This window comes from Lutra lutra, chromosome 7 (assembly GCF_902655055.1).
Source record: "Lutra lutra chromosome 7, mLutLut1.2, whole genome shotgun sequence".
NCBI classification, from domain to species: Eukaryota; Metazoa; Chordata; class Mammalia; order Carnivora; family Mustelidae; genus Lutra; species Lutra lutra.
In genome coordinates this window covers 30,303,941-30,316,129 of record NC_062284.1, presented here as the reverse complement: position 1 = coordinate 30,316,129, position 12,189 = coordinate 30,303,941, and the positions used below count along the sequence as shown (strand labels likewise).

At 44.8% G+C, this 12,189-nt stretch overlaps 1 protein-coding gene across 4 annotated transcripts in view; it reads left to right on the top strand.

Moving 5' to 3' along the window:
• Nucleotides 1-856: 856 nt before the first annotated feature.
• SCAMP5 (secretory carrier membrane protein 5) overlaps nucleotides 857-12,189 on the top strand; it is a 24,711-nt gene continuing 13,378 nt past the window's right edge. For 3 of the 4 annotated variants that reach the window (XM_047736550.1, XM_047736548.1, XM_047736549.1), the window contains exon 1: nucleotides 942-1,020. The gene's annotated coding sequence lies outside the window, so the exon portion shown is untranslated. Of the gene's footprint in view, nucleotides 1,021-12,189 lie in introns of all 4 variants that reach the window. The other variant, XM_047736551.1, reaches the window with a different exon arrangement.

Genomic DNA, 12,189 nt, shown 5'->3' with positions numbered 1-12,189 from the left:
AACACTGTTCACAATAAAAGTTTCTTTAACTCCCAGCCCCATCTCTCCAAGTGGGTCTCTTAACTGTCATTAGTTCTGGGTTTTTAAATATTTACCCTGGTCTCTACTCTCTTTACATGTTCATCTCTGCCAATCACAGTCTCTTTCATTCTTTTTTCTGTGTCTCTTTAAACTTCTGTCTTTCTATTCCTTTGTGTAGCTTGCCTGTCCCTATTTCTGGTCTCTTTCTCACTTCATCATGTTTTCTCTGTCTCTCCTATCTTCCCATGTCTTTTTTTTTTTTTTTCTTTCCAAATCGTGATCTCACCACGTCTCTCCATGTTTCTCCGTCTCTCCATGTTTCTATGTCTCTGTGTTCGTTGTTCGTGGCTTTCCTCTCATCTTTCTATGTCCATCTTTCCATGGATCTATGTGTCCATTCTCCTACATCCTATCTCTGTTTCATCTGTGATTTTCCATCCTGCATCCTCTATCTGTTACTTTGGGCCTGTGGGTCTTAAGGACCTTTATCAGGTACCCTGCTCACAAAGCTCTTTCTCTCCTCCTTTCTGGTGTGGTCCCAGCAGCCCCTAGGATCGGCATAGAAGTTATTCTCCCCAGTTTACAGATTTGGAAGCTGAGGCTCTGGCTACTGGTACCTGGCTTCCATCTCTGGGTCTCTTTCTCCACGTTCTAGTTCTCTGTGTACTCTTGTCCTGTCCGTGCCCACCGACCACGTGATCCGGGCGTGCCCGGGAACTTAGCACCTCGGACAGTTCCTGCAAGGTGAGGGGGTGGCCAGGCCTTGCTTCTCGCGAGAGTAGGAGGAGCGGCCCTAGAGGTGGCGCGGGAGTCTCGCGAGAGCGGCTGCTGCTGCGGGCGCGGGTGGCGCGGGCGCGTGAGGAGCCGGCCCGAGGAGCGCGCGCGCGCTCCCCGCCCCCAGCCCCGGAGCGGCTCGCGGCAGCCTCCGCGCGGCAACGCTGGGTGAAGCGCAGCGCAGCGCAGCGCGGCGGCCTCTCCGCAACCGAGCGGCAGCGGCGGGTGAGTTCCGGGCCTGAAGGCCGGGAGAGGGGCTTTCCAGGGAAGCTGGGCGCAGGGCGAGATGTGGTCACTTACTCTCCAGCTTTGTGCCCCCTACGCTTCACCTTTGCATGCAGGGGCAGGCCAGGGTGCTGGAGAGGTGGGGAGTTGAGGTGACCTTCCCAGTTTGGGGCAGGAGAAGATCGTCGCAGGTGCCCCCAGGCCTCCAACCCCCACCGTCCCCATTCCCGGCTCCCACAGAGGGAACCCAGGTCTCGGGTGACGTCAGACCCCTGGATTCTGGAGCCTGGGCCTTGGGCCCTCCTTCGCCCCAGCCCCACCTGGTGTTCCCTGGAAACCAGCCTCCTCCTCTTCCTGGGGATGGCTCACGCGACTGGTGGCGGGGTGACAGTGGCCTCCTTTGGGTCCTTCCTCACAAGAGGTGACTGCAGGTGGACCCAGGCTGTGTCCCCCGTCGCTTCCTTTGGTTTGCCAACCTTTAGTCGGCGGGGGATGGGCGCAGTGGCTTGACGAGCCTAGGCCCCACTAGGGTTTTGGGGTAGTGAGTTGGGAGTGCCGGATGTAGCTCATTCCAAAATTGGCAGGAGTTGGCTATGAGGATGGAGGTGAGTTGTTTGGGAATCCATTCCTGTCCCCGCCTCGGGTAGCTCCTGGCCTGGGGGTTGGGGAAATCAAGTAGAGACTCCTACTGAGAATTCACCATCTTTGGCGGTTCAGACCGGTAATGCCCCAGCCGCGGGATGGGGAGATCAGTTAGGGCCTGGCAGTCTTTCCTACAGAGACAAGGAGAAACTGAGGCAAAAGCCAGTGAATAGATTTGCTGGGGGAGGGGAGATTTGGATGGGGTAGAGTCAAGAGAGGGCATTCCCGGCAAGTGGTATGGGCAAAGAGGAGGGAATTAAACACAGCTGTTGGGGATGCGCGCCTGTGACCCCAGCCATGTGACTGTGCCCATGGGGTAGGGGAAGTCTAGAGAATTTTGCAGCCTTTGCTTTTCCTGTTCTACTTGTACAGGCGCAGGGACTGACGGGAGATCTTGCTTGGGGCTACACAAATCTTGCTAGCTTAGATCTGACCTGGGCTTACTTGGTGAGCCTGAAGGCAAAGTCCCTAGAGCTGAGAGAGGATGTCTCTGGTGAATGGGTCACAGAAAGAGTGTCTTAGGTGTAGCAAACCCTGTGGAGAGTTAGTGGGGTCCTGCGAGGAGAGCTCTGGATAGGGGCCTTGGGGTCTGGGGCTGTTTCTTTAACTCTTTCCCTGGCTGGCTAGCTGCCTCTGAACAAGTTGATTCCCCTCTTGGGCCGCTCTTTGCCAGCACCTTCCTCTGGGGACGAAATAATAGGACTAAGTACTGTCCTCCCTTGAGGAAGCTGCTTGATCTAGTTTATAGAGTGTCCCTCCCAGTTCTCCATTTTCCTTTTCTCTCTCCTTCTGCCTCCCTCCCAGTCCCTGCCCCTTCCCCACAGCATTTCCTCTACAGCCTGCCCTTCCTTCCCTGTGGATAGCCTGGAATCACTGAAGGCTGCCCTTCCTTCCCTGCTGATAGCCTGGAATCTCTGAAGGCTGCCCGGAGGAAGTAGCATACACACAGGGTTGACAGAAGTTGTGGGCTTAGCCTGACTGGAAAGGGCAGCAGGTGTTCCACTCCCACCCCTTTGGGAGGGTTTTCAAGTCTAAGGAAGAACAGGGGTTGACTGTGCTCTGTCCCCTGCCCTGTGCTGGGTGCCTCCTGGAAGTCTCATCCATCAGGGAGTGAGGAGAAGATTGGATGAGAATGAGTGCGCACTTGCTGCCCAACAACTGGTTCAGAATTTAAGCAGTGGGATTGGTAGGGTTATCTGGAAAGGCTTCCCAGAAGAGGTGGGATGTGAGAAAATAGTCGGATTTAGAGTTAACAGGGCTAGAGGCACTGGAAATCGAGGGGGTGGCTAGACATGATCTCCTGCATGAAACTGGGTTGTGGGGGAAGCAGATCAGCCTGTGATAGAGAAGTAAAGGTAGTGGTTTGGGATGTTTGTAGCTGATTGACACAAGGCCTTGAATGCCAGGCTCAGGATCAGCAGTGGTCATGAAGAGTCATCATAGGACAGTGATAGCAATGCCAGGAGAGTGCTGTTTTCTGAGGATCATTCATAGTTCTGGGACTTCAGGGCTGGGGATGTGCAGCTTGGGTTGGAATAAGGGGACCAGAGGTAGAGCAAGAGTGGGGAACTTCCCTCTTAGGAGCCTTGCTCTGTGCTCTGGCTTCTCCTGCACTGAGTCATCCAGACTTTGCTACACTGACTTTAGAGCCATGGGCACAAGGAAACAGCATGGGAGCAAGATGGGGGTCAGGTTGGAGCAGGATTAGAGTCTCCTCCTTTGAGTCTTACACAATCTAAGTTATTATCTGCACCCCCTCCTTATTTTCATGGAGGATTTTATTTTATTTTATTTTATTTATTTATTTTAAAAAAAAGATTTTATTTATTTATTTATTTGATAGACAGAGATTACAAGTAGAGAGGCAGGCAGAGAGAGAGGGGGAAGCAGGCTCCCCGCTGAGCAGAGAGCCCGATGCGGGGCCCGATCCCAAGACCCTGAGACCATGACCCGAGCTGAAGGCAGAGGCTTCAATCCACTGAGCCACCCAGGCGCCCCTTCATGGAGGATTTTAGTGCTGGACCAGTCTTTGACTCCATTGCCTCCCTCTACCACCCTTTCTCCCAGCCACTTGGCATGTTACTACCTCTGAACTCTTAAACTCCAGTATCCTCTGAGCACAGTCCAGCTTCTGTTTTATATGCTTTGTGACCTCAGGGAGACCTCTAGTTCTCTGGTACCTCCATTTCCTCTGTCCCATGAGCATGACACTTTCCATGTCCTTCCTGGACCCCATGGTCCAAGACTTTAACCATTCTCTGGCTTGTGCCCTCAACAACCACATCATTTTGCCTGTGTGTCCCACTCCAGCAACAGACTCCCTCTCATTTTTGGATTCTGTACTCAGAATGCAGAAGTTTCTGGGGGCTATCCGATACCAGGGCAATCTGGTTCTACGCCCAGTCTCCAGCCCCAGCTGTTTCTCTGTTACTTGTAGAAACCCTTCCCCTCTTCCCATCAGCTCCCCATTCCATTTTGTGGGAGAAGTATCCCAAGCTGGCCTACTCTCCCAAAGCCCCCAGGGAAGGGGGTTGGGTGGGTGTATGGGAGGTGGAATTGCACCCATGTTTCCCCATTTCTTGAATTTGATTTCTCGAATCCCAGTGGAAGGAGGGCTCTAGTCTAATGTGCCTGCTCTGTGGTATGGATCCTGGCCCTTCCTATCTCCTGGGGTCTTGGTGTCCATCAGCTGTTTTCCCCCTGTTGTATCTTCACTCTCCACAGTTTTCTTTAACGCCTTCCTCCTGCTTCTAAGTATATATATTCACATATTCTATCTCGATAAACTTTTCTAACCCTATGTCCTCCTCCAGCTGCTGGTGTTTTAAACCTAATGCAAAAGTGGTATGAGACCATTGTAGAAATTTTAGAAAATAAAGATAAAAGGAAAGGAAACAAATAACTTATAATCTCATTATGCAGAGATGACTACTATTCATCCTTCGGTACAAGGTCTCTCAGTGTAGTCATTGATATTCTGTGTGTGTGTGTGTGGATTAAAATTTAAGCCAATTTTTTTTTCTTAAAAATTTATTTATTTGACAGACAGAGATCACACGTAGGCAGAGAGGCAGGCAGAGAGAGAGAGGGAAGCAGGCTCCTTGCTGAGCAGAGAGCCCGTGAGGGGCTCGATCCCAGGACCCTGGGATCATGACCTGACCCGAAGGCAAAGACTTTAACCCATTGAGCCACCCAGGCGCCCCTAAGCCAATTTTTTTGAAAGACGAGTCTGCTAGACTGGTCCCTTCTTCCTCTCCCTCCTGTTTTCATTTCGTGGCAGCTGGCCTTTACCCCACCACTTCCTGAAGCTGTGACCTTCGAATTGCCCGATCAGCCCGTGACACACCTGACTGCTTCATGGCGACGGTGGTGTTGATCCAGTTAATCAGTCATTAAAAATATTGAGATAATCTGAATCACTGACATGAAAAATTTTCGAGAGATATTGTTGAGTGGAAAAAAACAGGTTATTAAAGAGCATGTATAAAATGATCTTGTTTTGAGGGCACCTGGGTGGCTCAGTCAGTTTTAACATCTGCCTTCGGCTCAGGTCCCAGGGTTGTGGGATCGAGCGCCACATCGGGCTCCCTGCTTGGTGGTGAGTCTGCTTCTCCCTCTCCCTCTGCTGCTCCCCCTGCTTATGCTCTCTCTGACTTTCTCAAATAAATAAATAGATAAAATCTTTTAAAAAAATAATCTCGTTTTTGTCATATATGCTAGTATATACATTAAAAACAAAAACCTAGAGGTCAATCTGTTATAGAGGTGGCCTCTGAGAAGGTCATTTAGAAGAACTTTTATTTTCAACTTTATGTACTTTTTAAAAAAACTTGTAAATATTTTTATACAAAGCTAAAAAGCAACACATTTTCATTTTATGAAAAAACTATAAAAACTATATATGAGGATATATATATATATTTAGTTTTTACTTAAATTACAGTTAACATATAAGGCGCTCTTTCTCTTTCTTTTTTGTTTGCTTTTATTGTTTTAGAAGGGGGAGAGGCAGAGGGAGAGAATTTTTTTTTTTAAGATTTTATTTTTAAGATTTTATTTGACAGACAGATCACAAGTAGGCAGAGAGGCAGCCGGGGGGGGGGGGTGAAGCAGGCTCCCCGCTGAGCAGAGAGCCAGACAAGGGACAAGGACGCAGGGCTCCATCCCAGGACCCTGGGATTATGACCTGAGCTGAAGCAGATGCCCAACCAACTGAGCCACCCAGGCATCCCGCCAATTGCTAATATTTTGCAACATTTGCTTTATCTGTCATCTATTGAACTATCTAATTTTTTTGCAGGACCCTTTGAAAGTAAGTTGCAGACAAGACGGTGACCTTTAAATACTTCAGCACATATCTCCTAAAAATGTTCTTGAGAGCTGTGATTTAAAAACCTAGGATCCACTGTGGGATCTCTCATGTGTCTTTAGTCTCCTTTAATTTAGATGCTCCCCTATCAATTTTTGTCCTTTCTGACATTAATATTTGTCTTAAAGAATTTCCCACAGTCTGGTTTTGTCAGATTGTTTTTTTCCTAATTTCAAATTAAACATTTGGGCAGCAATACTATATAGATGATCTTGTGTACTTCTAGGTATATCACATCAAGACATGTCCTTTTGTCCCAGTGTCACTTGTTCTGCCGGTTGCTCTCTTTGTAGAAGTACCTTTCCTCTATTGTGACTGATAAGTAATGGGAGGGGTGACAAACGGAGAGATGCTTCTCCTCACCGCGCCCGCCCCCCCGCCCCGTGTTTTTAGCACAGCCATCAATGACCCCAGTCTATATCAGATAGTGACTTTTAAAAATTGTCCTTTTGTTTATATTTATTAGAAGAACATTCCCTCTCCTTCCTTTTCTTTTGTGTGTCTCCATAGACTCTTTTCATTTATTGTGTTGTAATCCATTACTGACATTATTCATATTCTGCTCCAGCTTTGTATTTGGAAAACTTTTACCCCAAACTAAAGTTGAAGGGACATTTATATTGCTTCACCCGGATTCATACCCTGTTCACATTTGCCACATTTGCTTTGATTCTGTATCTATCCATCCATCATTTTTAATTTTCTGAGCTATTTGAAGCAAGTTGTAGACATAAGACACATTATTCCTAAGCCCATGAACACATTTTCTAAGAACAAGGGCATTCTCCTGTGAAACCTCAATTCCATTATCACACCCAAGAGATGTAACATCTACACAATCATATTATCTAGTTTCCTTTGTTATCCCAGTGATATCTTGTGGTGTTTCCCCCATGAATACTCCAGTCAAGGCTTACACATTGGCTCTGGTTGCCATATATCTTTAGTCTCCGTTGGTTTAGATAATCCCTTATTTTATTTTGTACTTTTAAAAATAGTTTAGGATTTTTAAAAAGATTTTATTTATTTGCTTATTTATTTATATATATTTTAAAGATTTTATTTATTTATTTGACAGAGAGATCACAAGTAGGCAGAGAGGCAGGCAGAGAGGGAGGGGGAAGCAGGCTCCCTCCTTAGCAGAGAGCTTGATGCGGGGCTCGATCCCAGGACCCTGGGGTCATGACCTGAGCTGAAGGCAGAGGCTTTAACCCACTGAGCCACCCACGCACCCCTATATATTTATATTTTAAGATTTATTTTTAAGTCGTCTTTATCCCCAATGTGGGGCTCGAACTCACAATCCCAAAATCAAGAGTTGCTCCACCAACTGAGCCAGCCAGGTGCCTCTAGATGATGGCATTTTCTAACAGTCCAGGTCAGTTTAGTTTTTATTAATTTGATTAGTTATTTTATTAGTTATTTATTAGTTATTACTTATTTTATTAGTTTTATTTTATTTTATTAGTTTTTATTAGTTTTTTATTAGTTTTATAGATTTATTTTATTAGTTTTATTAGTTTTATAGATTTTATTTATTAGTTTTATAGATTTTATTTATTTATAGATTTTATTTTATATATTTATTTTATTTTATTTTATTTTATTTATTTTTTAAATTTTATTTATTTATAGATTTTATTTATTTATTTTATTTATTTATAGATTTTATTTATTTTAATTTATTTTATTTATTTATAGATTTATTTATTTATTTTAGAGCGGGTGCTCACATGAACAGGGGGAGAGGCAGAGGGAGAGGAAGACAAGCAGACTCCCTGCTGAGTGGGGAGCCTGTCACAGGGCTTGATCCCTGGACCCTGAGAGCACGACTTGAGCTGAAATCAAGAGTTGGAGGCTTAACTGACTGAGCCCCCAAGCACTCCCAGGCCAGTTTAGTTTTTAGAATGCTCCACAACTTGCATTTGTCTGCTTATTTCTCATGATTGGATTCAAGTTAAACATTTTAGGACAGGAATACTAGGTAGGCGATGTTGTGTCCTTATTGGTGCATCATACTGGGAGGCTGTAGTGTCTGTCTGTCCTGTTATTGGTGACATTAAGTTTGATCACTCGGTTAAGGTTGTATCTGCCAGCCTTCTTCACGCTAAAAGTGCCAGTTCCCCTTTGTAAGTAGCACGTCATCTTTGGCATGGTACTTGGGAGACTGTGACTGTCCTCCCCACAGTCTCTGGTCCAGTGGTTTTGGCAGCCGTCGTTCAAATCAGCAATTATAGTGATTGTGGCACTGGGAGATCTTCTAATTCTGCCACTCCTATGTTTATGGCTAGCTTCTACAAAGAAGAGTTCTTCCCTCTCTTTTTTAAAAATGAGAGTGTCCCTTTGGACTCATGGATTATTATTTTTTTTCACAAAGTGGTAGTACTTATTTTTGACTTTTATATTTTATTTTTTTAAAAGATTTTTATTTATTTATTTGACAGAGAGAGAGGCACAGCGAGAGAAGGAACACAAGCAGGGGAGTGACAGAGGGAGAAGCAGGTCTCCTGCCGAACAGGGAGCCCAATGTGGGGCTTGATCCCAGGACCCTGGGATCATAACCTGAGGCGAAGGCAGAGGCTTAATGACTGAGCCACCCAGGGGTCCGTGACTTTTACATCTAAAATAGCACTTATTATTCATCTTATTAAGAAAGTTGTGTATATTTGTTGTAGAGAATTTGGAAAATATATAGGGGAATAAAGGAAAAGATTAAAATCACCTGTGATCCCCACCATCAGATGAAAATTCCTGAGAGCATTTTGGTGTATCATGGATTATTGTTTAACATTCAGGATGTCATATGTCACTGTCATTCTTATTTTTGAGACTCTTGATTGTCTCAGATTTGGGTGGTGGTAGCTCTTTTAAACTTGTGTCCTTTTTTTTTTTTCTTTTTAAATCTTTTTTTTTTTAAAGATTTTATTTATTTATTTATTTGTCAGAGAGAGAGAGAGAGAGAGAGAGAGAACACAAGCAGGGGGAGCAGCAGGCAGAGGCAGAGAGAGAAGCAGGCTCCCCGCTGAGCAAGGAGCCCGATGCGGGACTCGATCCCAGGATCCCGGACCATGACCTGAGCTGAAGGCAGACGCCCAACCAACTGAGCCACCCAGGCGTCCCTTTTTAAATCTTTTTATTTATGTATTTATTTGACATAGAGAGATCACAAATAGAGCAGCAGGCAGGTGGTGGTGGTGGGTGGGGAAGCAGGCTCCCCGCTGAGCCGGGAGCCCGATGCGGGCCTCGATCCCAGGACCCTGAGATCATGACCTGAGCCGAAGGCAGAGGCTTAACCCACTGAGCCACCCAGGCGCCCCTAAACTTGTGTCCTTTTGACCTGCATCCATTTGTTGTATACCTGCTTGTCTCTGGTACCTCACGATATTCTAGGCTATTTTGGTATTTCCTTGTCCTGGCTTGAGACCAGCCATATGTTTTTTAAGCCGTGAGTTCATACTGATTCCTCATTTCAAATCCAACAACACAGGCCTCTTACTGTCCCACCTTGCATATCCTCTCTCCGTATTTTAACAGTGAGAACCCAGGTCCTACAACAACCCGTACACTTGTATGTCCTCTCCTCTGGGACACATGACAGAGCTTCAGCATCACCACACTATATAAACCTGCTTATACTGAAGCTTTCTTTCCAGTTATTTTTATCCTGGAGATATATCCTTTTAAGAGAACACAGAGTGCTCTGACCAAGTTACTTGGCCAGTTCTTTTTTTCTATGTGGTCGTGTTATCAATTTCCTGTACAGTTAGCGTCATTTGCTTTTGTTTATTTCAATTTTAGGGTTTGTTTTTCTTTCTGGTGTAAGTTCTTGAATGTGTAAGAGATTATATATACAAAAAGTATGTGTAAATCTTTACCCAAGGAAATCTCACTAGTCATCCTAGCCCTTCCATCCTGTAGGTGACCATTTTTATAGTGCGTGGTTTACTTTTCCTGTGTTTCTTTTGCAAAAATAAGCAAATTTGTATGTATGTTCTTATCCCCCACCTTTTACGTAAAAAGTAGCATATTATATATACTTGTCTGTGCTTTGCTTTTTTTTTCATTTAATCATTCCACAACAATTACTAGAGATCCTCTTCATTCTTTTTTTAAATTAAAATTTTTTCAGTGTTCCAAAATTCATTTTTTTAAAAGATTTTATTTATTTATTTGACAGAAATCACAAGTAGGTAGAGAGGCAGGTAGAGAGACAGGGAAGCAGGCCTCCTGCTGAGCAGAGTGCGATGTGGGGCTGGATCCCAGGACCCTGAGACCATGACCTGAGCCGAAGGCAGAGGCTTAACCCACTGAGCCACCCAGGCACCCCCAAACTTCATTTTTTATGCACCACACCTGGTGCTCCATGCAATACATGCCCTCCATAATATAGTACTCCATTGAATGATATACCATAGTTTATTCAAACAATTGCATTTAGGTCACTTCCAACATTTTCCTATTGCAAAATAGTGTCATTTTGAATGACATGTATTTATTGTTTCTTATTTGTGGGTAAAAAAGCAGAAGTAGGGGCGCCTGGGTGGCTCAGTGGGTTAGGCCACTGCCTTCGGCTCAGGTCATGATCTCAGGGTCCTGGGATCGAGTCCCGCATCGGGCTCTCTGCTCTGCAGGGAGCCTGCTTCCCTCTCTCTCTCTCTCTGCCTGCCTCTCTGTCTACTTGTGATCTCTCTCTGTCAAATAAATAAATAAAAATCTAAAAAAAAAAAAAAAAAAAAAAAAGCAGAAGTAGGATTGTTGGGTCAAAAGGAAAAAATTTTTATTCTCCTCTCCCCTCCTTTTTTTTTTTATTATGAAAGTTAGCATATTGTTTTGACTGTTCTGTGTCTTTTGTTTCCCATTGTCTAGACTATTCTATATCTATGTCATTTTTTTTTTCAATGACTAGTAATTGTGGAGATCTTTTCATAACAGTATTTTCTTTTAAAGAGCTGCAGAGCATTTAAAAAAAACAGCAGAACAGCCCATTGTATGAGTGTACTGTTTATTTCCTTATCCCCTAATGCTGTGTAGATTCTTTACAGTCTTTTGGTGTTACAAACAATGCTACAATTAATGCAGCTGTGCGAGGGGATCATTTCACACAGGTTTCTACCCTGCCTGTCTTTTTCCCTTTTGTGGTAGATGTTGGTTTTTTCTTTTTTTTTTTAAGATTTTATTTAGAAAGCAAGCATGAGAGGGGGAAGGTCAGAGGGAGATGCAGACCCCCCCCACCCCCCGCTGAGAATGGAGCTTGATGCGGACTCGATCCCCAGACTCCAGAATCATAACCAGAGCTGAAGGCAGTCGTTCAACCGACTGAGCCACCCAGGTGCCCCAGTGTTGTTGGTTTTTATTTTAAATCTGTATTTGATTTCATATCACAAAGGGGCCATAAAAGATTACAACTGCCCGTTTCTTTAGTTGGATCCAGGGAAATTTGACTGGAGCTCTAGGAGTGTTTTGTTTTGTTTTGTTTTAATGCAAACTTTAAAAAAACAAAGATTTTATTTATTTATTTTGTGGTGTAAGGGAGAGAAAGAGAGCACCCAAGCCACCCAGGTGCTCTTAAAGCAAACTTTTAATTGAAGTATAACACACAACAAAGTGCACAAATTGTAATCTCATGCTGGATGAATTTGCACCAAATTGACACTGTGTAACCTTCTCCCAGACCCAGGAACAGACCAGTCCCAGTACCTCAGCTTATGCTCCCTTCCTCAAGGTTAACACTATCTTGATTTCAATTTTTTTTTGCCCCCTCCCCCCAAGCCTTGACTTTTAATGCCTTGCTCTGTGTTATGCATATTTTTTTGTTAGCCACCCTTCCCTTTTAGAGGCTGCATCACACAGGTTATTGACTATCTCCTGCAGAGGGCAGAAACCCCATCTGTCTTACTCTCGCTGCCTCCCCTGCCATCCCTAACAAACGACTGAAGGCAAAGGCTGGAGAGAGGGGAGGCCAGCCTGTGACTCTTGTCAGGTGTGTCATGTTCAGGGTCAAGGAATAAAATTCTCTCTTTCAGAGGTCCCTAGTCTCCTCAGGCCTTCTCTGTCACTTGCCTCTGCCTCATGGGGTCCCTTCCCAGGTTCCTTTCCTACCCTTGGATAGGGTTTTCTGAAGATAAACCCAATGCCTTGAGGCAAAGGACAGGAGTGCC